General features: G+C 35.8%; 1 pseudogene; it reads left to right on the top strand.

Annotated features, from left to right (window-relative positions):
- The window catches only part of LOC120193161, a 48591-nt pseudogene extending 31740 nt beyond the window's left edge, over positions 1–16851 (top strand).
- Positions 16852–27116: the final 10265 nt, after the last annotated feature.

Below are 27116 nucleotides of genomic sequence, written 5' to 3'. Positions count from 1 at the left end.
TTTCATCATTTGACCTACTTTATATGTGTTTGAGCTGAAGATGAGCTGGCCATAGATGAAGGACATGTATATGAATCTTAGGACAACTCCTTGTGAAAAGGCACTTCTCGGAATGGCAACTCTTCGCGAAAAGGTACGAATCCACAAAAATTGACCTAGACCATATTTGTAGTGTTTTGTGTGGTGATGATGATGGTACAACTCTCCAGCTGAAATGAAGTTTCTAGCTAGCTCAAAAGTCCAACTAAATTGAGCTTTGAGCTCGGGGGTCAGCTGGCAACTTTGTCCCAAAATGTTCTTGAGCTGTCCCGGAGTTGTCCTAGTCAAGTTTCCTTAGCTCATGGAATCCAATTCTAGCTTTAAGTCATCTCCCATTATGTGGCCGAACATATACCTTCAAAAGAAAACATATTATAAGCTATGTAATATAAGATATAAATGTATAAATATATGGTTTATAATAATAACTTCATACATTCATAATATCATCATCATAGCTATAAATATAATGTATGTAAGCTATTATCATAACTATGGTATAAAAGAATAAGTTAGAGAAAATCCCCCTTTGATTATTTTGAAAGGTTGGAGATGCAAGTCCATTTACGTTGCTGATTTGGATCACATCATTGGTGAAAGGGCATCTTGATTGGCAGCATCATTCATGAAAGGTAACAATGTTTGGGAAAGGTAATCCTTCATGTTTGAGCTAGTTCTGGTGTGAATGAGCTGGAAGTGAGCTGGCCATATGTGAGTTGTAGCATGGTGAACATTATGGCTGGTCCTTGTGAAAAGGTACCTCTTGAGGTGGCTACTTTTCACGAAAAGGTACGATTTCAAAATTTTGACTTAGGACATATTTGAAGTGTCCTATGTGGTGATGATGTTGGTGGAGATGTCCAGCTGAAATGAGGTCATCTTGCATCTCAAATCTCCAGCTCAATCCAGCTATGAGCTCACGGGTCTCTGGACAACTTTTCACCAATTTCTCCTTATGCTCTCCTAAGTGTCCCCCTGTAAGTTTCCTTGATGTTGCATGTTCCATTTAGCTCTAATGTAGCTCCCAAGTGTTGGCCGAATGTACCTACATACATAACATAAGGAGATAAACTAAGTATAGAAACTTATATAATGTGTATAAGATAAAAATATGTACTATAGTAAATAATAATAACTTATGTCTCACATATTAATGAATAAGTTACTATCATAATAACTATAGATATAATATATATAAATATATGAAAATAAATATATTATAACATATGAAATAAGCATATTTATGTATAAAGTTAGAAAGTTTCTTCCCTTGAAAGGTTGGAATATTCAATGTAAACATGATGCTGAATTGGATCACATCATGCCTTATGTATTTTCGTCACAAAAACCATTTATATTTGATGATTAAATATAAGTTAGTTAGAACAAAATATAATTCTCGTGACAAAATAGTTAATTGATTGTGGCAAATATTTAATTATGATCAGTTAATTATAGTAACAAAATTTCATTGTTATAGTAAATACTATACAATGGTAACGAACACAATTTTGTCACAATATACTTTACATAACAAGGTTGTTATAAAAAACATGGTAACAAATAAAATTGGTCAAAAAAAATATATCGTGGAAAATTTAGTACTTTTAGTGATAAATAATTTTGTTGCAACAATCAAAATTTCTTGTAGTGAAACATGGATGTAAAGCTAGTAAGCTAATGTAAACATAACATGAACTAGAATAACATGACATGAGCTAATGAATTAATGAATACATGCTGTCATGATATGTAAATGATATGCAAACACGATAAATGAATATAAAACATAATATAAAGATAAGTAAAGATGTGGAAACATATGTTATGCATGAAAATCATATAGTATTCAAGTGAATGACAACATATGATTATTCAAGTATACTATAAGGAGCAAAAACATGTTTATAACATTAAATTATGCATATAGAAGATAATAAAGGATAAAGTAATGAATCACTCCCTTAGATTCATCTTTGAATAACATCCATGGTGTGATCAAGTCATGGAGAAAGTTGGAGCTAGTTTGGATCATATCATATAATATGTTAATGAAAGATAGAGATGTAATGGAAATGAATGATTGATATGGAAATTATTTTTAGGATTTGGTTAAGTAAGAAAAATGATGAAAGTTGTAGTTTGGATGAAATGGAAGTATGGCGAAGGTATGGGTTGGTAATGGCGTGGAATGTATAAGATGGATTGAAAAGAAAACAGATTGTGTCCCTCTATCTATATGGAATTAGGAACCAACAATATAAATAGATGGAATCGAAGTGGAAGTAGATGGAAAGTGACCCACTAGCTATAGACGATGAGCTATGAAGCAACCCTATAACAAAAGGAAATGGATGAAGACTACAAAAATATCTTGAAGCCGATAAAGCTCTACAAGAGAACAAGAATGAAAGCAACCTCTCAAAGATGTTTCATATATTCAAATCTGTAACTACAAATGATCTCAAAGGTGCCTATTTATAGTATTTCGAAGCAGCATATGAAAAGACTCAAAAGATGAAAACATTCTCATCAATTTAGCAATAAAATGCATTTGAATGCTTTGTCTTATTATCTTCAAGGTTGGATGAATATGTACAATTTGAAGCTGAATTTTGCCTTAATTTTGTGCAAGGGGTGAAAGACTCTTGCTATTCCATGTTGAAAATCGCCTTAAGAAGTGAATTAAATCACCCTTCATTGCATGCTCCCTTGAAGAATATGAACAACCCTTGAATTTAGATGATAACAATCAGCTATGAATGCCTTGAATGGGTGAATTAAGAGTCCTTCAATGGCTTGTCACTTGGATGAAGTTGAAAAGACTCTCCCTTGGATCAAACTCATCCAAATCATCCATGCATAAAATTCCCGTAACAAAATTCCAGCATGTACTATCTTCAATAAATCGATCATATCGCAAGCTCCCTATATCGGATTGAGGTGATTTAAAAGGTGTTGGAAAGATAAAATATAGAGGAATAATTCCCTATTGATTTTTGGAACCAGAAACGTCTATATTGCATAAAAAATTGTAAGACATTCTGACTGACATTTTTGCATCTGATGAAAATGTTCAACTTCTCTCATGCACCTAGACACGAGGGTGAATTTTATTCAATCTTAAATTAAAAAATGCATGAAACAATTAAGAATTAATTTAATAAATGAACTAATTTTATTAAATGAACTAGATGCATGAATGAAGTAGCTTACTAAAGGATATAAAATCATAAATGAACTACTTCCCTAAATGAACTAGATTATTTAAATGCAATGCATGCTTAAATGAGCAATATACTTATTAAATCTAATGAATATTATGAAAACTTCTTATTCTCATGTAAATTCATGCATAAACAATGTAAATTGTTCCTCCTTTATTATTCCTCCTTTATCACGTCCCAAGCTTGATATAAACATACTCTACATGGCTGCTTGAAACTCCTTAAGCCTTCCTCACTTGATGAGGCCACTTGGGTACTTCTCCTAGTCTTTTATATTGGTGATCATATCATAGTCAAGTAAGAAATTCTGAAAATTGATTGTAGTGATAGAATGGTTGCAAAATGACTCGTGGTGTAAGTAACCCTTTATTATTTTCTCACTTATATATAAGCCACCTTATTGCTTTATATTTTGTTTTCCCTACCTACTAATCATTTGCAGCTGACGCACAACAAGTAAGGTTACTTAAGATAGCTTTGAGTAAAGTTTACTTAGAATGCGAGATAAGGAGACCGAGAGGAAAAACGCTTGAGTGTGGGAGACTAGAAGAGGATCAGAAAAAAGACATAAAGTCCTAGAGTGCAAACACAAGTGGATTGCGTGTCATTCAAGTTTCTTTAGAGTGAACACGTGAGGCTTTGTTATAGCATTAATGGTAAGGTCCTTAAACATGTTTCTTTTTATTTTTTCACCGACAATGTCTCGAAGTCAAGGACTGTCACCCAGAAGAGAAGCACAAAATTTGCAAACCTAAGCAATTATGCATGAAATGGCTAGATTATTGAAATTGGAAATGGAACCGTTACATGACAGAATATACCAAGTTGAAGCATCCTTAGGCAACAGAAGAACAACATGTCCAAGACCTAAATAAGAATTTAAATACGAGGAACATGCTGAATTAGATCAAATCTCACAAGGATCCAAAAGAGAAGTTCATAGGAATCAAGGAGGAAGATATCAAAATGATAACTTAAGCAACATCAAAGTGACAACTCCTCCATTCCAAGGAAGAACTGATCCAAAAGCATATCTTAATTAGGTAATCAAGATTGAACATATTTTTGAGTGCCATAACTATTCAGAGCAAAAGAAGGTACGACATTCTGATATGGAATTTGTTGATTATGCTATTGTTTGGTGGGATCAATTGGTAAGTTCCAGAAGAATAAATGATGAGTGTTAAATCAGTGCATGGGACAAAATGAAAACCATCATGCGAAAGAGATTTGTACAACACATTACCACCGAAACCTTTATCACAAACTCTAAAATCTCAAGCAAAGAAATAGGAGTGTTAAAGATTATTTTAAGGATATGGAGTTAGCAATGATTAGAGCCAATGTGGATGAAGATAGAGAAGCAACAACAACGAAGTTCATATTTGGTTTAACTACTGAAATTACTAACCTTGTTGAATTACAACATTATGTGAAGATTGAAGAAATGATTCATATGGCCATAAAGATTGAAAAATAACTTAAAAGGAGGTCAATCAACAGAAGCAATGCTAGTTCGACATCCAAATGGAGACCATAACCCAACAATTTCATAAAGACAACTCCATTTTAGATTAAAGACAATCCTAAAAGTTCACGAGCAAAGCAAACTATAGAATCTAACAAGGGAACAGAGAAACAATACCACACTCTAGACATATCAAAGGATATCAAATGCTTCAAGTTCTTTGGAAAGGGGTACGTTGCTAATCAATGTCCCAACCGAAATACCATGATTCTTTTGGATATTGGAGAGATTATTTTAGATTTTAAAGAATCATTTCCTGAATATGAACAAGAAGAAATCATAGAATAGGAGCTAAATAAAAATGAAGTTGCTATTGGTAGAGAGATTCTTGTATCCAAGAAGTGCCTTCAATCACAACATATTAATGAGGAACCATAAAATGACAATATATTTCACACAAGGTGCTATGTCAAAGATAAGTATGCACCATGACTATTAACGGAGGAAGTTATGCAAATGTAGCCAGTACTATTATGGTAGATAAGTTAGGTATACCAACATTGAAACATCCAACTCCGTACAAACTCCAATGGCTCAATGAAGAGGTGAGTTGAATGTCATAAAGCAGGTACTAGTTCCATTTTCTATTGGCTGGTATAAGGATGAGGTACTTTATGATGTGATTCCATTGTACGCTAGTTACATTCTACTTGGGAGGCCATGGAAATACGATAAAAGAGATATTCATGATTGCTACACCAACCAGTATGCATTTAAGCATGAAGGTCGCAAGGTCAATTTGGTTCCTTTGATGCCTAAGGATGTGCAATAAGACCAAATTCATATGAAAAAAAAGTGTGGAAGCCATGAGGAAGAATAAGGCATCAGTGAAGACTGAAAATGAACAACCCATGAAATCTAGTTTATTATAAAGAGATGTGATGAATTATTGCTAGAAAATGGAAGGATTGAAGTTTCAACAAAGAGTTATGATGATTTGATCATAAAGGCACAACCATCCACAAAAGACATAACTCATGTATTCAAAAGGTAAGTACTCTCAATCTACATATCTTTTCATATTTTAGGTGGAAACAAATAAAGGATCACTTTCAAAAGGGATGTATATTGAAAAAGATCTTTCCAAAAGGGTATATGTTGGTAATCAATATTCCAAATAAAGGCCCATTGGGAGTCTTCAAAAAAGGACACCTATTGGAAGCATCCTATCATACAAAAGACACAACCACTGGTAAAAGGATAAGATTGTTTAGGAACTAATGAATAAGCATTTGAGGATAATCATGGACATACATAACATTGGAAAAATCAAGTATAACAAAGAATTCAGTATGAGGATAAATCTCCCTAAAAAAAGGGGATGATGCAAGCTCATTTTCATAATTAACATTCAAGGGAGTTTCCTCAAGCTCTATACTCTTTACTTTTATCTTGATTACTTATGGACTTTATCTTAGTATAACATCATATGATGAACATTGCATATATAGATTATGATATAAGTTGTGACACGCCTTTTTGATGATGAAGATGACAACAACTCGATTGTTGGATCTAGGAAGGAAACAAAGAAAGCTATAATGCAAAATAGGCTCAAAAAGAGGGTTACAAGGTAAGTAGATATAATGGTGATTAGGTGAGCTAGTAATATGAAAGTAGGAAGAAAGAATGGATGTATGAATGGATTGTTTTTGATGATTCTGATTGTGGTGAAGGAGATAAACAAATGGTGATGGTAGTATCTTAATGAAGGCTAAAAGAAGAACCTATGTTAAAGAACATAGACCCAGACTTTATATACTTCTTTAAGGGATGATAGAATTAGACTTAGACCCGCTATCTATAATGGATATAGGAACCATAAGTATATATGAAAAGAAAGAATAGTGACTCCACAAGCAAAGCTTGATAAGTCAATAAAGTTCCTTAAGAACTTGAACAGAGATTAATCTCACAAAAGAAATATTTTGATATCAAATTGTGTGTTACAAATGAAATGACAAATCCTATTTATAGGCTAGCAAAGCGTGTGATAGAATAGTAAGGTGATGTTTTAGCTAGGCATAGTAACTTTACAAAGGGTTAGAATGCTTTGAATGGTTGCCTTGGTGTTGGTTCATCTTGCCACCCACTCTTGATGAATAATAAGATGCTTGTTCACATTGCCATCCATCTTGGTGACTCCTCAAGCTTTGGTCAAATAGTTTCCTTGTTGTCCATCATGCCTCTTCATGATTTAAGTATCTTTTGGCTAAAATAACTTCACCAATGCATGCCTCCCTTTAATGGTGACCTTTTATGGTAGCAACTTTCATGAATGACATGGTGTTTGGATGGTACCTCTTCATGAAAAAGTAGGTTACAAGTTGAGTGAGCTGATGATGAGCTGGTCGTTGATGTTCCTTGATATGTTGATTCATTTAGCAGCTCCTCATAAAAAACCATGACCAGAAAAGGCACTTATTCACGAAAAGGCACGATTTGAGAAAAATGACTTTTCACAAATTTGATATCATTTGGCCATAGATGATGTCTATTGAAGTCCTAAGCTGAATTGAAGTCTTTTTCTATCTAAAATATTCAACTCAATCCATCTATGAGTTCATTTGGAAATGGACAACTTTTCACCATTTGTTCTTCATTCTCTCTTAAGTAATAATATGTAAGTTTTCCTAGCTCCTTGTCCTTAATGAAGCTCGAATTATGCTCCCAAGTTATTGTATACGTTGGAACCTTCAAGAAACATAAAAAGCTTATATTAAAAATTAACCTAAGTACTTAAGCATATAATATAAAGATGTGGACTACATGTTATATGCATGAATATCATATAGCATGATATTCATAATAAATGATAAATGGAAACATGTAATTGTAATATCCTAAGAAATGATAGGTAATCATAGTATATATTTGAATGATATGAAATACATGATAAACTAAGCATAGGATGATGAATGATATGATAATTTATACTCACATGTGAATGAATGTATAAATGATATAATATAAGATAAGGTAAGGAAGAACTCCCATAGAATCTACAACGAATAACGTCCATGGAATAATCAAGATATGGAGAAAGTTGGTCTCGATCGTGCGTGTATCATCCCCTTTCATTAAGGCGATTTGTCCTCAAATTAAATCTCTTCGCCATTGATTGCATCTTTTGTGGAGGAATGTATAAATCTACTCCATGTAGAACATTCAACTCCATTTGTTCAGCCTACCAAGGTAGAGAATGATGGTTCTTGGAAGTATGATTAGTATAAGGAATGTAGTTTATAGGTTGTTTCTTCCTATTTACTTCTCCCCTTGAATAAGCACATGTATCTTGAAAACCTCCATTATTTCCTTTTAAATCATCATGCTTATTTGGAAAGTCATCAACCTTGGTGATAGGGCACAAACCTTGGACGTTCTTTAAAACTCATATACCCTCTTATTGAAAAAGTTATGTCTATCCACGAATACACTTGTTTCTTCATTCTCACTTTTTGAACTGACACAGTGCTTGGAAAAGACATATTTCTTTCCACTTGAAAAAATCATGATGCCTTTTAAGAACCTCAAACTTTTCAATGAAATTATCTTTTTTGTGGGTGAATAATCTTACCTTTTTGCTTGAATCAATATACTGGATGGAAAAGGCACAAGTCCATTGAGATCCCTCTTTGGAAACGTGATGTCTTTTTGGAATAGGACTTGCCTTTTGGATTTCTCATTTAAATTTTTGTACCTTTCCAAATGATGGCTTTTGAATTGGTGGATAATACTCACTTCATCTCCTCGAATTGTCCATCACAAGTGAAAATAACTCCATAGAGATGAATCATTTTTCTACAAAATAAACCAAAGTTAGAAAATGAATAAACAAGATGAATGGAAATAGCAAAACATGGAGGATGTTTAATGGGTGTTGGTTGCGTGATGATGGAAAACTCCATTGGTTGCTGAATTCTCTTCAATAGTTGTAATGTACTTGGAGCCTCAATGATCACAACTCTTGGCACCTCAAGTGACACATCTTTTTGAACTTCAAGTGGCATAACTGTTGGAATGTCAAATGACATGTCTTGTGGATTACCAAAGGACACACATATTGGTTCTTTAAAAGACATGTTTCTTGAATCTTCAACTCGAAGTGATATGTCTTTTGGATTATCCTGCAAAACAAAAGAAATAATAGAAGAAAGAGTAGGTCTAGATAAAATATGTTCTTCACTTTCATTTTCTCTTTTACACTTACTTCCTCATTTGCTTGCAAATTCAATCTTTTTCAACTTTCTCATTTTCAACTCCAACATTTCTCACATCAATTTTCTCATTTTCATTATGATGTTCCTGCACTCTTACTTGTTTCTCACGTGAAACTTCTTTTTCAACTTTCTTAATGGATTTAGTTTTCTCTCATTCTTCTATACATGATTTAAGGGTAACTTGGCATTCATGGACTTGATTTGCGCACATTGGAACCAACGTGATCTTTCTCCCTTAATGTTGGAATGAACACTCATTAGAGAATTCATCATGGATGGCCTTCTTGTCGAATTGCCATGGTCAACCCAGAAACAAATGACTTGTATTCAAATGCGTTGCATCACAAAGGACCTAGTCTTGGTATTTCCCGATTGAGAATGGAATAATGACTTGTTTAATGACCTTCAACTCTGATAACTCCGTAAAAAGACTTAATTCCTAGTCTTTTCACTTAAGTTATTGCTCTTCTAGACAAAGTATGCATTGCATTTTTAGTTGCATATAGATTATATTAGATTGTGGTGGATAAGCTTAGGCAAGATTTATTTGGTTTGACTGATGATGCTGGAGAGAATGGGTTGTTTGGGCTGTGTTTGTGCAGCAATCCTATAGAGGAAGAACATTTCAGTCGTGACAATGTAAAAGTGCAGAGGCCAAAGGAACATATGAGAAATTGAGGAGCAGATTTATCTCTCCAAGGAAAGATTCATTTGAGGAAGTCTGAAGCAGGTGTGGCTAAACTGCCTATGCCACACGCCAGCTAGATGACCTACTTCACGTACAAGCAAGCCTCAATTATTCTGCCAGCCGCCTTTCCCTTTTAAGTCTGAACAATTAATAACTACTAGTTAAGGAAACTCCAAGAGTAAACAAAGCCCTGTGAGATTTTCCTTATAAATAACCAGCCGTAGCCACCAAAAAAAGAGGCAAGGAAGAAGAGAGAAGAGCTTTACCTAAGGCATGAGCAAGCAACTGCAGTGCTTTCCCACCGACTACCCATCAACATTCCTTGGTGTCCTCCATAGCCAGACGATAGCAGAGCAGTGATCAGGCCTCGAGAGAGGGTGATCACTAAGGCAGGCGCGGTGCTGACCATGATTGTCGCGACAGAGCCCCCAATTTTAGGAGTCGTTATTCCTTTGTTTTTATCTCTTTATCTATTTGGGGTTGTATCAAACGTTTAATATTGGATGATCTTTGATAGCACCATGAATGCTTTACTTGGTGTTAAAATTTGTTTTGCTTGAACAATATTTTATGTTTATGAATGATGAAATATGTTTCACTTATGACTGTTTTGTTCATAGTTTAAATATTTTAACTTAGCACTGTAAGAGCATCGAGCGATAGCCTTGGGTTTTGGTAAAACATGTCTTGACATTGTAAGAGCATCGAGAGATAGCCTTTTGTCTAGATAAGTGATACTTACATTTGATAGAATTAAGATAGATCAACGTGAGCAATGGAATGAATCTGGGATGGTGAAGTTCTAACTTGTCTAACTTAGAGATAAGGAGTGAGTTTTAAATGACTAAAAGGGATAGATGCTAGGGTAGGAGATAGTACGTCTATAGTTAACGCTGAGAGGTATGGCCGTAGCAACCGTCTAAGTATATTAATTTTGCCTCAACAAAACTTTTATGGAATCGTTGAATCATTTTCTTAGTTTATTAAAATTGGTTCTTAGGATAATACTTAGTAGGACTTAGTTTGTGACATTAGTTCTAGTTGTGGTGAAAATATATTTCTAATCCAATCCTTGTGAAGACGATACTCACTCACTACTATATTACTTGCATCTATTGTGTATACTTGAACAGATTTGCTTGCCTTAGCATATACATTAACAAGCGATCAAGTTCTTGGCGCCGTTGCTGGGGATTGGCAACTGATGATATTTTTAGCCATAACAAGTTCTCTTTATCACACTATATTACTCTAACGTAGTTTACTATTTTCTCTTGTAGGTTTTAATTTTTGCATGACCTTGAGATCTTCTGGTCAGCCTTTGGAACCATTCGACCCTAAAATAGAGCAATCACTTAGACAAAGATTGCGTGCCCAAAGAACCAGAGAAGAATCAAATCAATTTCAAATGCAACACAACATGGGAGATTTAGAATATCCAAATGCAACAATTAATCTTCAAATTGCAAGACCAAGAGTGATACAAGATCATTTGAACCCTATTCTCAATGACCTCAATCCAGGCATAGTGGGACCTGAGATCCAAGCCACTCACTTTGAACTAAAACCGGTGATGTTTAACATGTTAAACTCTATCGGATAATTTGGTGGTTTACCCAATGAAGATGCGAGACAACATGTTCGTGCTTTCCTTGAAGTATGCAACTCGTTTTAGCAACAAGGAGTACATGAGGATGTGCTAAAACTGAAGCTTTTTCCTTACTCCCTACGCGATAGAGCAAGATCCTGGCTCAGTGGAGTTCCTTCCGGTTCAATGGATTCATGGGCAGACTTATGCAAGAGTTTCATACTGTGATACAATCAGCCCAATATTAACACTCAGCTTCGCAATGACATTGCTAGTTTTCACCAAGGAGATGATGAATCATTGTACGGATGCTGGGATAGGTATAAAAGTTTACTTCACAAATGTTTTAATCATGGATTTCATGATTGGACGCAAGTGGTAATGTTTTACAATGGAGTCAACGCACCAACTAGAATGATACTAGATGCCTCAACGAATGTCACCTTACTAGACAAATCACCCGAGGAAGCTTTGACATCCTCGACAGGATAGCAAATAATGATTATCAATTTCCAAGTGCAAGATAGGGAACTGATAGAAAAATATCAGGAGTATATGAATTAGAAGGTAAAGATTCGGTATCAGCTCAACTTTCGGCCATAACCAATATGTTGAAAAATTTGCAACGTCCTACTGAGGTAAGAAAAGTCAAGGTGACCAATAATGTATGCCTATTTTGTCACGGCCATCATCATGAGAGGGAATGTCTTGAAAACTATGAATCAACTAATTTTGTGGGTAACTATAATCGGAACAATAATAACCCCTATCCGAATACATACAATCCTGGTTGGAGACAACACCCAAATTTTTCATAGAGTAATCAAGGGAATAGTAACAATCAAGCCGCAAACCACATGCCACAATAAAATAATTCTGACCATCAACATTTTAAGAATCAGCAGCCCTGGCAGAACAATAAAGGTACACCTTTTTCCTCTAACACCAATTCAAATACTAATTCCTTGGAGTTATCATTGCATGAATTCATGGCCTTGACAAAAGATTTCATGGCTTCCACAAAGACCGTGATGTACGAACACTCTACAATAATTAAAAATCAAGGAAATTTGCTACAAAGCCAAGCAACGCTTTTGCAAAGCCATAGTTCATCTCTCAGAGCATTGGAGAATCAAGTGGGACAAATTGCTACGACATTAGATTCTAAGCCACATAGAAATCTCCCTAATGATACTAAATTCACTAAGTATCAAGGGAAGGAGCAATGCAATGTACTTACGCTAAAGAGTGGAAAACAAGTCATCCAAGATGACAAGTTTGGGTGATAACACCTGAACAATCCTCGCCAAGGCGTAACACAACCGGATGATCAATCTGAGAATGTTGAACGAAGGGAAGTGTCTGAAGAGAATGAAAGAAGTAAAGGCTCAGAAGAGCATCGATCGGATAACAAAAAATTCGTGGTCAAGTCCAGTGATTATTCAGCACCATCAATAGTCGATGTGAGACCTCCACCACCGTTCCCTCAACGGTTGAAGAAGCACGATGATGAAATCCAGTTCAAGAAATTTGTTGAAGTTCTGGATCAATTGTGCATTGATGTGCCCTTACTTGAAGATATTGAACAAATGTCTTCCTATGCCAAGTATCTTATGGAAATTGTTACAAAGAAAAGGAAGGTAGAACGTGTTGCCACGACAAAAAAAAATGTGTTAAGTAGTAAGTAAACTCCTACCAAAACAAAAAGACCCTTGTAGTTTTATAATACCATGTTCCATTGGTAATGACTTCATAGGACGAGCTCTTATTGATTTGGGATCAAGTGTAAACTTGATACCAAAGTCCATATTTATGAAGCTAGACGGGTATCACACCTAGCCCACCTTGGTCATCCTACAGTTGGCTGATCAGTCTTACATGCGATATGACGAGATAATAGAAGACGTCATAGTAAAGGTGGATAAATTTGTATTTCCTGTTGATTTTCTTATCCTGGATTCCGAAGCCGATGAAAACGCACCAATCATTCTGGAACACACCTTCTTAATCACTGGGAGAATCCTCATAGATTGTGAAAAAGGAGAATTCACCATGAGAGTATGTGAGCAAAGTGTCACTATCAATGTATTCAACTCCATGAAATACGTGGACAATTCAGAGGAATGCCAATACATTAACAAGAATGAAGAAAAGGCAATCCTTGGACGAGGTGAATCCCTAAGGCTCGATGAGTATAGTACATTGTATCATGAACCTACAACCGACATACATGAAGCAAAAAACTTTGGCCCAGATGAAATGTTTTCAGAAGACGATTCTAAAAATCATGGCCTCAGCCACAGAAATCTGAGCAATGAACACCTCGAAAACAATACCAATGCAAGATACGGAGGAAAGTCAAGGGACCAATCAAGACTTCTTCATAACAGATCAGATATAAAATTTGAACCCTTAGATTATGATGAAGTTAAATCTCACGAGTCATCTTCACAACATGCACCGAAGTTGGAACTTAAAGCTTTGCCATCGCATTTGAAATATGCATATCTAGGAGTTGATGAAACCCTACCAGTGATAATTTTTGCCAACCTAACCTCCGAACATGAATAGTTTATTGAATATCTTGTCACAGTACAGGAAAGCTATAGGATGGACAATGGCAGACTGGAAAAGAATCAGTCTGACTATATTCATGCACAAAATCAACCTTGAAGATAGCCATAGCACTTCGGTGGAACCATAAAGATGACTCAACCCGATCATGAAAAAGGTAGTCATGAAGGGAATTATAAAATGGTTGGATGCATGTGTGATTTATCCTATATCCGATAGTTCATGGGTTAGCCCAATACAATGCGTACCAAAGAAAGGTGGTGTGATTATGGTTAAGAGCGAGCATGATGAGCTACTCACCACAAGAACAGTCACAGGATGGCGCATATGCATGGACTATAGGAAGCTCAACAAAGCACAAAGAAGGATCATTTTCCCCTCCCTTTTATCGACCAAATGTTGGATAGACTAGCGGGAAAAGCATTTTACTGCTTCCTCGATGGATACTCGGGGTATAACCAAATTGCCATAGCACCAGAGGACCAAGAAAAAACAACTTTCACGTGCCCGTATGGACCTATGCATTTAGATAAATGTCGTTTGGATTGTGTAACACTCCAACTACATTCCAAAGATGCATGATGGCAATCTTTTCGGATATGGTGGAAGAGTGCATGGAAATATTTATGGATGACTTCTCCGTCTTGGGTGATGATTTTGACTGATGTGTCGATAATTTATTCAAGGGATTGAAACGTTGTGAAGAAGCCAACCTTGTACTAAACTGGGAAAATCCTATTTTATGGTGACCGAAGGAATAGTATTAGGTCCTAAAATCTCTTTCCATGACATCAAAGTCAATAAAGACAAGGTGGATGCAATTGCAAATCTTCATCCACCTACTAATGTGCGAGGTGTATGCAGTTTCCTTGGACATACAGGCTTCTACAGGCGGTTCATAAAAGACTTCTCACAAATTTCTAAACCCTTATGTATTTTGCTTCAACAAAATCATCCATTTGAATTCATTAATGATTGTTTGAATGCCTTCACATATTTGAAGAAAAAGCTTTTGGCAGCACCAATTGTTATCCCACCAGACTGAATAAACCATTTGAGCTCTTGTGTGATGCTAGTGATTATGCAGTCGGAGCAGTGCTAGGGCAACAGAAAAGTAAAAATTTTCACGTCATATACTATGCAAGCCGTACTCTTAATGATGCAGAAGTGAACTATACCACCACTGAAAAAGAACTTTTAGCAGTAGTATTTGCATTCGATAAGGTTAGACCATATCTAATCTACACTAAGGTAATTATGCACACGGATCACTCTGCCATTAAATATCTGGTTAATAAAAAAAAGCCTAGACTAATTCAATGGATATTAATACTGCAACAATTTGATTTTGAGATCAAGGATAGAAAAGGTATAAAAAATCAAGTGGTAGACCATTTGTCTAGGCTAGATAACAAACATGATTGTCCTGACATCATAGAAATTAAAGAGGACTTCTCAGACGAGAAAATATTATTTGTCACGGCTGCGCCATGGTATACTGACATTGTTAACTTTCTTGTTAGTGGTATTGTTCCTCCTGATTTATCTAGCCAGGGAAGAAAGAAGTTTCGACATGATGTGCGACATTACTATTGGGATGAACCATTTCTATTCAAACAGTTTGAAGACCAAATAATCTGAAGATGTATTCCAGAAGAAGAGCATCAAAATATACTACACCAATGTCACTCGTCACCATATGGAGGGCATTTTGGTGGAATGAGAACAGCATCAAAAGTGCTTTAGTCTGGATTTTATTTGCCAACCCTATTCAAAGATGCACATGAATTCTACAAATCATGTGATAGATGTCAACGAACAGGAAACATCTCGAAACGACATGAGATGCCATGGAAAAATATTCTGTAAATTGAACTTTTCGACTTATGGGGAATATATTTCATGGGACCTTTCCCATCATCATTCGAAGATTTGTATATTCTCTTGGCAGTGGATTATGTATCAAAATGGGTTGAAGCCATCACAATACCTACAAATGATTCCAAGACGGTGCTAAAGTTTTTTGCACAAAAAAATATTCACCCGCTTTGGAACACCACGAGCTATAACTAGCGACGAAGGCACACATTTTGACAACAAATTGATTGTCAAGGCACTGAAATGATATGGAGTATGACATATGATCACTATGGCGTATCACCCACAGATGAATGGACAAGCCAAAGTTTTTAACCGAGATATTAAGTAGATCCTTGAAAAAGTGGTTAACCTGAATCGAAAAGACTTGTTGTCGAAGCTAGATGAAATGGGCTTATCGCACAACATTCAAGACACTGCTAGGAATATCCCCATTCAAACTAGTCTACGAAAAGGAATGTCATCTACCGGTTGAACTTGAACATAAAGCCTACGGGGCCATCAAAAAGATAAACGTTGATGCTCAACTTGATGGAGAAAAAAGACTCTTAGAGTTGAACGAGATGGATGAATTCAGAGAACATGCATACGAGAATGCCCGCCTTTACAAGGATAAAACAAAACGATGGCATGAAAGAAAAATATTGCCGAGACAATTTTATCTTGGACAACAAGTACTGCTCTACAAAATTCACGCCTTAAGTTATTCCCAAGCAAGCTGAAATCAAGATGGTCAGGACCATTTACCGTTCACCAAGTCTATGACAATGGAGCAATTGAAATTCAAAATCAAAATGACGGTTCCATCTTCAAGGTGAACAGGCAGAGACTCAAGGAGTACAAAGGAGCCCCAGTCATGCGTGACAAACCGGCATCATTAGCACAAGATGACCAAGAATTAGCATTATTTGATTAAGAAAAAATTTGTTTCCTGGGCAACGAAAATCTGAATTCTGTACATAAATAAGTTAAGTTATTTTATGTTTTAATCTGTTTTATTATTTTCTTCTTTCTTACTGTAGGCAAGCAAGGAACACGTGGCAACATGGGGAGTTAAAGCATGCATGAAGAAAAAGGCTCTAGGGTACAAGGTTTTGGCGGTAGAATAAAGAGGGGAATAAAACCTTTTCCCCATTTTACGTCCAATCAGATATTTCTCATTTAATGAGAAATCTTTTCCCCACCATGAAAGGACTGAATTACCCTGAAACCACCCATTACTTCCCCAAGAAAAACTGCCCAACCTCTTATTCTTCATCGTGTTTCCCTCTCTCTCTACAAACAAGAAAATATTTTATTTCTCTCAACAATACCTCCCCATCGCCACCACAAAAGTCAGCCAAGCATAATGGTGAGAACAAGGAAAGCCCCAGCCCCAACACAAATCTTCGAACGTTTCCAAACAGCCAAACCAGAAGCACACTTCAAGACCTTCCAGAAATGCCAAGTATATTTGGAAGATGGATTCATTTTTTCAGCCAAGGAAGAGGAGCCATTCAGACCAAAGGTGATGGACGTAATAAAGAAACACAACTAGGATAAGTTTGCTCGCAATCCCAAAGCTGTAGCATCGATGATGGTACGGGAATTCTATGCCCATCGTGAAGACATATCTAACCACATAGTTTATGTTTGAGGAAAACTCATTCGATTTTCCCATTATGCACTCAACCGATATTTTAAGTTGGCGAAAGTTGAAGAGCAATACAAGAGATTTGTGGTAGAGGCCGATCAAGAAACATACAATGGCGTACTATAGGACCTTTACTTCGAGTGGGCCAAGTTCAAAGGGAGTGCCCCAACAAGGAAAATAGTTGATCGCTAAGCACTAAAATCGCACGTGAAACTGTGGAACCACTTTCTCAAAGGCAAGCTGATGCCAACGTCTCACAACACTAATGTCCTTGTGAAGAGATTGATGCTCCTATAATCGATCATTTACGAGAGGAAGATTAACGTTGGAGAACTCATTTTTGAGCAAATCCATTACTGTGCAAAAAGGAACCGGGGTAACCTTCTGTTTCCGAACTTGATAATCGCATTATGCAAGAAGAAGAAGGTTCCTGAGGATCACTTTCAGGATTACATTAAACTAAATGAGGGCATCACAAAGAAAAAGGTCCCCTGGTTGATGAGTTTCAATGACGATGACCCAAAGGAAAGTTTAGAGCGAGGAACAAAATCGATTTCCACGACTAGAATGGCTTCTATGGTCACGCACACTCGAGAAACATGTGAAAAGATCGGTCGCCTAGAAGACCACATGGAAATTTACTTCGAGTATGTCAAAGCTAGGGATATGCAAATCAACGCCTTCTTCAAGGAGTTACTCCCAAACTCAAGCATCATATTACCAATCTTCCCCGCTGTCATCCTCAAATACAATACAGGCAGGAGCATATTCCATGCCTCGACATCACATGCACCTCCAGACGTTCCCCCAGAAGTACTCGTTGATGTGCCATCACTAGCATCACAAGTACCACATGTACCAGATGAAGGCCAAGGTGACACAGAAGAATTCCTCAGCTCCTCCTCCTTTTCAACCTCGTGATGATACTCCACCCCACTTATTCTCTCATGAAGATCTACTACAGCACCACCGTAACCCGATCATTATCCTACCCAGTCCCCTGTCCGTCCAACACCACCAGTCCCAGCAGCAGCTACTAGTCCAGCACCAATCCCAACACAACCAACTCCTACGACCGAGCAATCCATACCAGCACGAGCCTCATCCAGCAAGAAACGCTACAAGAGAACCGTATGACGTATACTTCAGTCGTCTCCTTCTCAACCAACAGCAGTATACTCTGGATCTGATAGTCCATTTTCTCCCAAACGATGCCGAACGAGGGCGTCTAGTTAAGCCACTCCACCACAGTGAGTCTTTACCTTAGTTTTTCCCTCTTTTTCGCATATTCATTTAGAATCATGTAGTTTAGTTTTCATGTATTGAGGACAATGCATCCTTCAAATTTGGGGGAGGTATTGTACCATATTCTGCCATACTTTGTTAGAAAGAAATTGATGTTAATTGGTTGAGAATTTTGGTTGTCATTACATAAGCATGTTCAAATTATTGTTAGGAATGAATTAGGGATGCCCAATGATGAATGCAAAATTTTATTGCCTAGGCCAGAATTTTTGTTAAGACTCTCTAAAGAAGAGAACCAACCTTAGGCTTGATTCCTTGAAATTTATAAACACGATTGTAGGTTGTTTTTGCTCTAGGTAATCTGTAAAATTTTTAGGATAAAACTTTCTATTTGTCGAGACTGCAAAAATATTCTAAGGGCAAAGTGGAAACTCTCTAGTGTTTAAAAACTTGAAAACACGAAAATACAAAGTGACACTCCTCTTTGCAAAGGCATGAATAAGAAAAACTCCAAAACAAATTAAGAGTAGCCAAGGCATATGAGTGAATGAAAGTAGTCACAGGATGACTCTACCCAACTAGCTTGGGGGTGGAAGGTATGCTCCCTTTCACGTAGAGTGTGGGACGGTAGTTGTGATTAGATGACTCCCCTGAAAAAAAAATAAATAAAGAGAATAAAAGTTGATAAATAACTAGAAGTATAAACTAAGCCTGATGAATAATTTGTTACCTTGAAAAAACCAGGAGTGCTTACTTTAAGTTTTCAAATTACCTCTATGCATAGATCGATTACAATCATGCAAACACAATAGCAAGGGATCCTGACTAAGGAATGGACTTGACTGATATGACTGTCAACATGTTGAGGCCAAACTATTTTTGCTGAGGGTTGAAATCTCAAACCAAATGATTTTCTTAATACTGCTTTGCCATGACAATTTTTATTCTCTTCTAGATAGCATCCATTGCTTGAGGACAAGCAATAGTTTAAGTTTGGGGGTGTGATAACTCCATAAAAAAACTTAATTCCTAGTCTTTTCCCTTAAGTTATTGCTCTTCTAGACAAAGTATGCATTGCATTTTTAATTGCATTTAGTTGCATATAGATTATATTAGATTGTGGTGGATAAGTTTTGCTTAGGCAAGATTTATTTGATTTGACTGATGCTACTGGAGAGAAAGGGTTGTTTATGTTGTGTTTGTGTAGGAATCCTACAGAGGAATAACATTTCAGTCGTGACAATGTAAAAGTGCAGAGGCCAACGGAATAGATGAGAACATGAGGAGCAGATTTATCTCGCCAAGGCAAGATTTATTTGAGGAAGTCTGAAGCAGGTGTGGCTAAACCGCCTATGTCACACGCCAGATGGATGACCTACTTCATGTACAAGCAAGCCTCAATTATTCTAACAGTCGCATTTTCTTTTTAAGTCCGGGTAATTAATAACGACTAGTTAAAGAAACTCCAAAATTATACAAAGCTCTGGGAGATTTTCCTTATAAATAACCAGCCGTAGCCGCCAAAAAAGAGGTAAGGAAGAAGAGATAAGAGCTTTAGCAAGGCGTAAGCAAGAAATTGCAGTGCTTTCCCACCATCTACCTATCAACCTTCCTTGGTGTCCTCCATAGCCACACGATAGCAGAGCGGTGATCAGGCCTCGAGAGAGGGTGATCACCAAGGAAGACGTGGTACTGATCAAGATTGTCTCGACAGAGCCCCCGGTTTTGGGAGTCATTCTTCCTTTGTTTTTAACTCTTTATCTATTTGAGGTTGTATCAAACATTTAATCTTGGATTATCTTTGACAGCACCATGAATGCTTTACTTGGTGTTAAACTTTGTTTTGCTTGAATAATATTTTATGTTTATGAATGATGAAATATGTTTTGCTTATGACTGTTTTGTTCATAGTTTAAATATTTTACCTTAGCACTGTAAGAGCATCGAGAGATAGCATTGGGTTTTGGTAAAACATGTCTTGACATTGTAAGAGCATCGAGAGATAGCGTTTTGTCTAGATAAATAATTCTTATATTCGAGAGAATTAAGATAGATCAACGTGAGCAATAAAATGAATCCGAGATGGTGAAGTTCTAACTTGTCTACCTTAGAGATAAGGAACGAGTTTAAAATGACTAAAAGGGATATATGCTAGAGTAGGAGAGACTACTTCTATAGTTAACGTCGAGAGGTATGGTCGTAGCAACCATCTAAGAATACTTAGTAATCCTGTCAGGCAGCTTTAGTGAGTCATAATAAGTCATTCTAAACTGAGAATATTTGTTGTCAAGACAATGATTTAGCATAAGTGCTCTGTGACACATCTGAATATGAGAGGTTGTTTGCATTATATTTAAATCATCAATTGTTTTATTAGTTTGCATATTAATTTTGCCTCAACCAAACTTGTCAAGAATCATTGAATCATTTTCTTAGTTTATTAATTTTAGTTCTTAGGATAATACTTAGTAGAACTTAGTTTGTGACATTAGTTCTAGTTGTGGTGAAAATATATTTCTAATCCAATCACTTGGAGATGATACTCACTCACTACTATATTACTTGCATCGATTGTATATACTTGCATAGATTTGCTTGCCTAGAATATACATTTACAAGCGATCAAACTCCCCTCCATCATTTAGCCATTGCAACTTGTAAGGGCTCTAATGTTTTGTAGTCTTTAGGCCAAGTTTCTCAACCATGTAAGTGCTTGTAATATTTGTGCAACTTCCACTGTCTATAATTACAAAACACACTTTACCATTTACATGGCAACGACTGTTAAATGCATTCATTCTTTGTTGTTCGTTCTCCATTGAAAAGATGAAAATTTATTAGTAAAATAAAGAATGGAAATGTGTAAAAGGACCTTACCAAGAATTCTCTCAAAAAACCTCATAGTAACACTCCAAAGAAATTAAAATGTCACTCTTACGCTCGTGTTTGCACTCCAGGACTTCTAATGGATTTTTCTTTATCCTCTTCGATTCTCACTTTGCTCAAGCCTTTTACCACTCAAATATCTCTTGTAGAGTTCTTAAAAGAACTTACTCAAGACTTGGCAAGTTTGTCTTTGGGCGTTTGCTGCAAAATTGGTTAGGGAGGGAAAGAATATAATGCAATGGTAGCTAGAAATGGGAAGAAAAGAATAAAGGGTTACTTACAAAAACAAGAAACTTACAACCTTCCCTTCCACAATAATCAAGTCTTGAAGCTATGTACCCCAGTTTGATATTGAAAAAGATGAAGTTGTTTATGCCTTGTACCCTTTTCGTGTATTGCTTTCCTTTTTATTTTCTTTAAACTCCTTGAATTATGATGGAGTATTATTTTTCTTTTTCTTTTTTGATTCACTTTTGGCTTGTTTTGTTACACTTACTTTCTTTTACCAAAGCTCTGGTCATCATATGATATAATATGTGGTACACCTTTTTGATGATAAAGATGATAACAACTCGATTGTTGGATCTAGGAAGGAAGCAAGGAACCTGTAATGCAAGATAGGCCAAAAAGAGGGTTACAAGGTAAGTAGATGTAGTGGTGATTAGGTGGGCTAGAAATATGAAAGTAGAAAGAATGAATGAAAGTACGTATGGGCTATTTTTGATGATGATGGTTTTGGTGAATAAGAGAAAGAAATGGTGATAGTAGTATCTTAAAGAATGCTAAAACAAGAACCTATGTTAAAGAACATAGACCCAGACTTTACATGCTTCTTTAAGGGATCGTAGAACTGGACTTGGACCCACTATCTATAAGGGAGATAGGAACCACAAGTATCTATGAAAAGAAAGTAGGGTTACACAACAAGCAAATCTTGATAAGTCGATAAAGTTCCTTAAGAAATTGAAGAGAGATTAATCTCACAAAATAAATATTTTGATATCAAGTCGTGTGTTATAAATGAAATGACAAAGCCTATTTATAGGCTAGCAAAGGTTGTGGCCGAATAGTTAGGTGATGTTTTGGCTAGCCATAATAACTTTACAAAGGGTTATAATACTTTGAACGATTGCCTTGGTCTTATTCATCTTGCCGCCCACTCTTGATGAATAATAAGATGATTGTTCACATTGTCGCCCATCTTGGTAACTCCTCAAACATTGATCGAATAGTTTCCTTGGTGTCCCTCATACCTCTTTATGATTTAGGCATCTTTTGGCTGAAACAACTTCACCAATGCAACCATCCCTTCAATAATGACCTTTCATGGCACCTCTTCATGAAAAGGTAGGTTGCAAGACGAGTGAGCTGATGAAGAGCTATTGGTAACTCTTCAAACATTGATCGAATAGTTTCCTTGGTGTCCCTCATACCTCTTTATGATTTAGGCATCTTTTGGCTAAAACAACTTCACCAATGCAGCCATCCCTTCAATAATGACCTTTCATGGCACCTCTTCATGAAAAGGTAGGTTGCAAGGCGAGTGAGCTGATGAAGAGCTGGATGTTGATGCTCTTTGATGTGTTGATTAATTTGGCAGCACCTCGTGAAAAGTCATGACACGAAAAGGCACCTATTCACGAAAAGGAACGATTTGACACTTAAGCATGTAATATAAAGATGTGGACTATATGTTATATGCATGAATATCATATAAAATGATATTCATAATAAATGATAAGTGCAAACATGTAATAATAATATCCTAATAAATGATATGTAATCATAGCATATATTTGAATGATATTAAAGACATGATAAACTAAGCATAGGATGATATAAATGATATGATAATTTATACTAACATTTGAATGCATGCTTATGATATAATAGAATGTATAAATGATATAATATAAGATAAGGTAAGGAAGAACTCCCTTAGAAGTAACAATGAAGAACGTCCATGGAATAATCACGTTAAGGAGAAAGTTCATCTCGATCGTGCGTGTATCAGATTATTAGTTATGTTTAATTAAAATACACAAGTTTAATTTATTTGATCCTTTCTATCACTAATTTTCTTCATGACATACTCACATCATTGAAGATCCATCAAGTTCAATCTAAGGGAGTTCTACCTTACTTTATCTTATATTTACTCATTTATGCACTATGTATTATTATGAGCATACATATTCATATTAGACAATACTTGAATTATCATAACATATGCATTCATTCATTACGTCATATGGTTTGTATCTTTGACTGATATTCATACATATAATATATAGTTATAATAATAATATTCATTCATTATCATATGATGCATGAGTTATTATTATAACATATAGTCCACATATTTATATGATATGTTTATTAATTGAATTACTTAACTTATATTATGTTTCTTGAATGAAGGTACATTCATCCACACCTAAGGGAGCTGATTTGAGGTGAATGATCAAAGCTATATTAATGAAGCTCATATAGGGACACTCATGAGAGCATAAGGAACCTTTGGTGAAAAGTTATCCGGTGACAAGTGAGCTCACAGCTCGGTTGAGCTGAAATTTTGAGCTAGAAGATGATTTCAATTCAACTAGGGAGCTATACAATCAAAATCACCACTCAGAATACTTCAAATATAGGTCAAGTCAAATTTTCAGAAATCATACCTTTTTCGCGAAGAGATGCCTCTCCAGGAGATGACTTTTCACAAGGAGCTGCCACAACACTCTCCCTTTCACAACTCACCTATGGCCACCGAACCTCCAACTTATTCACCTTGGAACTAGCTCAAACATGAAAGGTTGCCTTCCTACAATTATGACCTTTCATGATTGTTGTTGTCCATGAAGATGCTATTTCATCAAGGTGCACGTTTGTGAAGAGATCTCATCAAATGGAGTTCTAAATCATGAAGTGGTATGAGGCAAGCAACATGACCATTCAGTAACCCCCACATGCCTAGCACATGCACAAGACTTGGCACCAAAGTGAAACATCACATAACCATTCCAGAAAGGGAGATGCACCTTCATTTCAGTCGAATAGTCATGTACATTCTTGAAGGAGTAGTCGAACCAACACAAGGCCAAGAGATTTTCCCATTCGTCCAAAGCATCATGTATCTTCATTTAATCATGTATTTAGCAGAATGGTAATCTAATTATTCTGCCAGCCCTCTCATTTCCTATAAATTGAAAGGATTCCATTATTTGTAAAGACGCCTATTTGAATATATAAAACTCAATTATGATAATTCTCTCTTGCAAAGTTCTTTAAGAACTTTATCGATTAAGTAAGTATATTTCTATAATTCTGGCGTCATTATTTCCATATTGATTCTTTTAATTTCTATATTTCATATCTAGTGGGTTTGAGACACCATTACCATCCCTCAAGCAAGTTTGTGTAGATTAGGGTTATACTTTTTAGCATAGCTTCTTCTTTGGCGTGTTTGAGATACAAACTTTATCACCATATTCCATTATCATTCATTCAACTTCAACACCATCATCTATCTTCATTGAAGGCCACCAACAACATCATCTTCAATATACTTCTGCAACCAACTCTTCCTTCCTTTTTATTCATTTTATTATCATTTTAATTACTTATCCATTTCATTATATCCTTAGTAACATTTTACTTATCTTTCTTTGTTGTAGCCACACTTAAAATTCAAGGGCATCACTTTTGTCATTCCTAGATCGAGACAACAATAAGTTTGTCTATTCACTTCCTTTGAAGGGTATAGATTCGCCTTACATCAAACGGTATTCAGAGCATAGTTGGATTGACACGGAAGGTGCCATTGGCATGCAACAAACAAAAACAAAAGAAAAAGAAGTTCAAAAGAAAATCAAAACTCCTACATTAAATAAAGGAGAGCAAAACCAAAAAGAAATTTCAAAAGGAAGAAAAGAAAATTCCAGAAAAAAGAAAGTCAAAGCCAAGGAAAGTGCACTACTATTTCAAGACAACTAGGGAGGCATATCTACACCAAGAAGACAACCTTATTGTGTCTCGTGATAGCGTATTCTAAGTGTTGTTCTTGGGTTGTATGTCACCCATTCCTTCTTTGATTTCATTCTTTTTCCTAAACTATTTCATTTATTCATTTCCTTTCCTTAAACCATTTCTTTTATCTTTCCATTTTTTCTTTTTCTGTCCATACTAACCTATATTGCAGCCGACACAGGCAAGTGTGAAAGAACTTATTCTAATCTTGAGTTAGTTCTTTAAAAGGAACTATCAAGAGAGATAGAGTGAAAAAAGGCATACTGAGTGAGTGAGAATAGAAGGGGAATCGTTAAAAGCCAAGATATATTCCCGAGTGCAAACACGAGCATGAGTGAAGTAAAACCGGAATTTTCTTTGGACTAATCAAGTGAGGATTTGTGAGTGTACTGGTAAGGTTTACTTTATTTATTTATCACTAACAATGTCTTAAGTTTTAGGAAAAGTTCTGGTTGTTAAAAGGACTTTAAATATTCAATCCATGGAGGACAATCAAAGAGATAATATCTTTCACACTCATTGTCATGTAAACAACAAAGTTTGTTTCATGATTATCGATGGAGGAAGCTATACAAATGTTGCAAGCACTTTAATGGTGGCAAAAATCAGACTGAAGAAGATTAAACATCCCACACCATACAAGTTACAATAGCTAAATGATTGGGAGAAGTCAAGGTCACCAAACAAGTCGCCATTTCATTCTCTATTGGAAAATACCAAGACGAAGTCCTTTGGGATGTGGTACCAATGAATGCATGTCATATACTCTTAGGGAGGCCATGACAATTTTACAAACGGGTTGTCCATGATGGATTCACAAATCGGTACTCATTTATCCACAATGAAAGAAAAGTCACATTGACTCTATTATCTCCTAACCGAATGAATGAAGATCAAACTTATTTGAAAGAGAGTATTGAAACAATGAAAGAGCAACTTAAAGACAATGCAATTAAAGAATAATGTTTGAAGAAAATTTCAAATGAATAAAAGCATTTTAAAGTTGAACAAAATGTTGGAGTTGCAAATGACGAACATAAGAGAGTGGATGCAGAAAACATTGGAGTTGAAAATGAGAGAATTGAAATGAATGAATTTGGAGAAAAAGAAGAGAGTGAAGAACAAATTTTATCTAACCTTACTCCTCCTCCTATCATTCATTCTATTTTTCAGGGAAATTTAAGAGATATATCTTTTCAAGGTAATGATTCAAGTATCATGGTTTTTGGAGGACTAAAAGATGTGACTTTTGAAGAACAAATAGTTGTGACTTTTGTTGATCCAAGAAACATGTCTCTTGATGTTTCAAAGATAATGCCATTTGAAGTTCCAAAAGAAACGTCACTTGAAGTGCCAAGAGTTGTGTTTGTTGACATTCCAAGTACATTGCAATCCTAAAAATAATTCATCAACCAACTCCCTTTAAACATCCACCCTGGTTTGATATTTCCATTCATCTTGTCAATATTTTTTTCATTTACATGTTTTGATTTATTTTGCAGCAATTTGATTCATGTCTATGGTATTATCTTATCAATTTGTGATGGAAAAGTCATTCAAGAATGCCTATGGACGAGGAGAAAG

This window comes from Hibiscus syriacus, unplaced genomic scaffold (assembly GCF_006381635.1).
Source record: "Hibiscus syriacus cultivar Baekdansim isolate YM2019G1 unplaced genomic scaffold, ASM638163v2 tig00116989_pilon, whole genome shotgun sequence".
Lineage (NCBI taxonomy): Eukaryota > Viridiplantae > Streptophyta > Magnoliopsida > Malvales > Malvaceae > Hibiscus > Hibiscus syriacus.
Note: the sequence above shows the minus strand (reverse complement) of the source record. Positions and strands in the feature narration are given on the sequence as shown.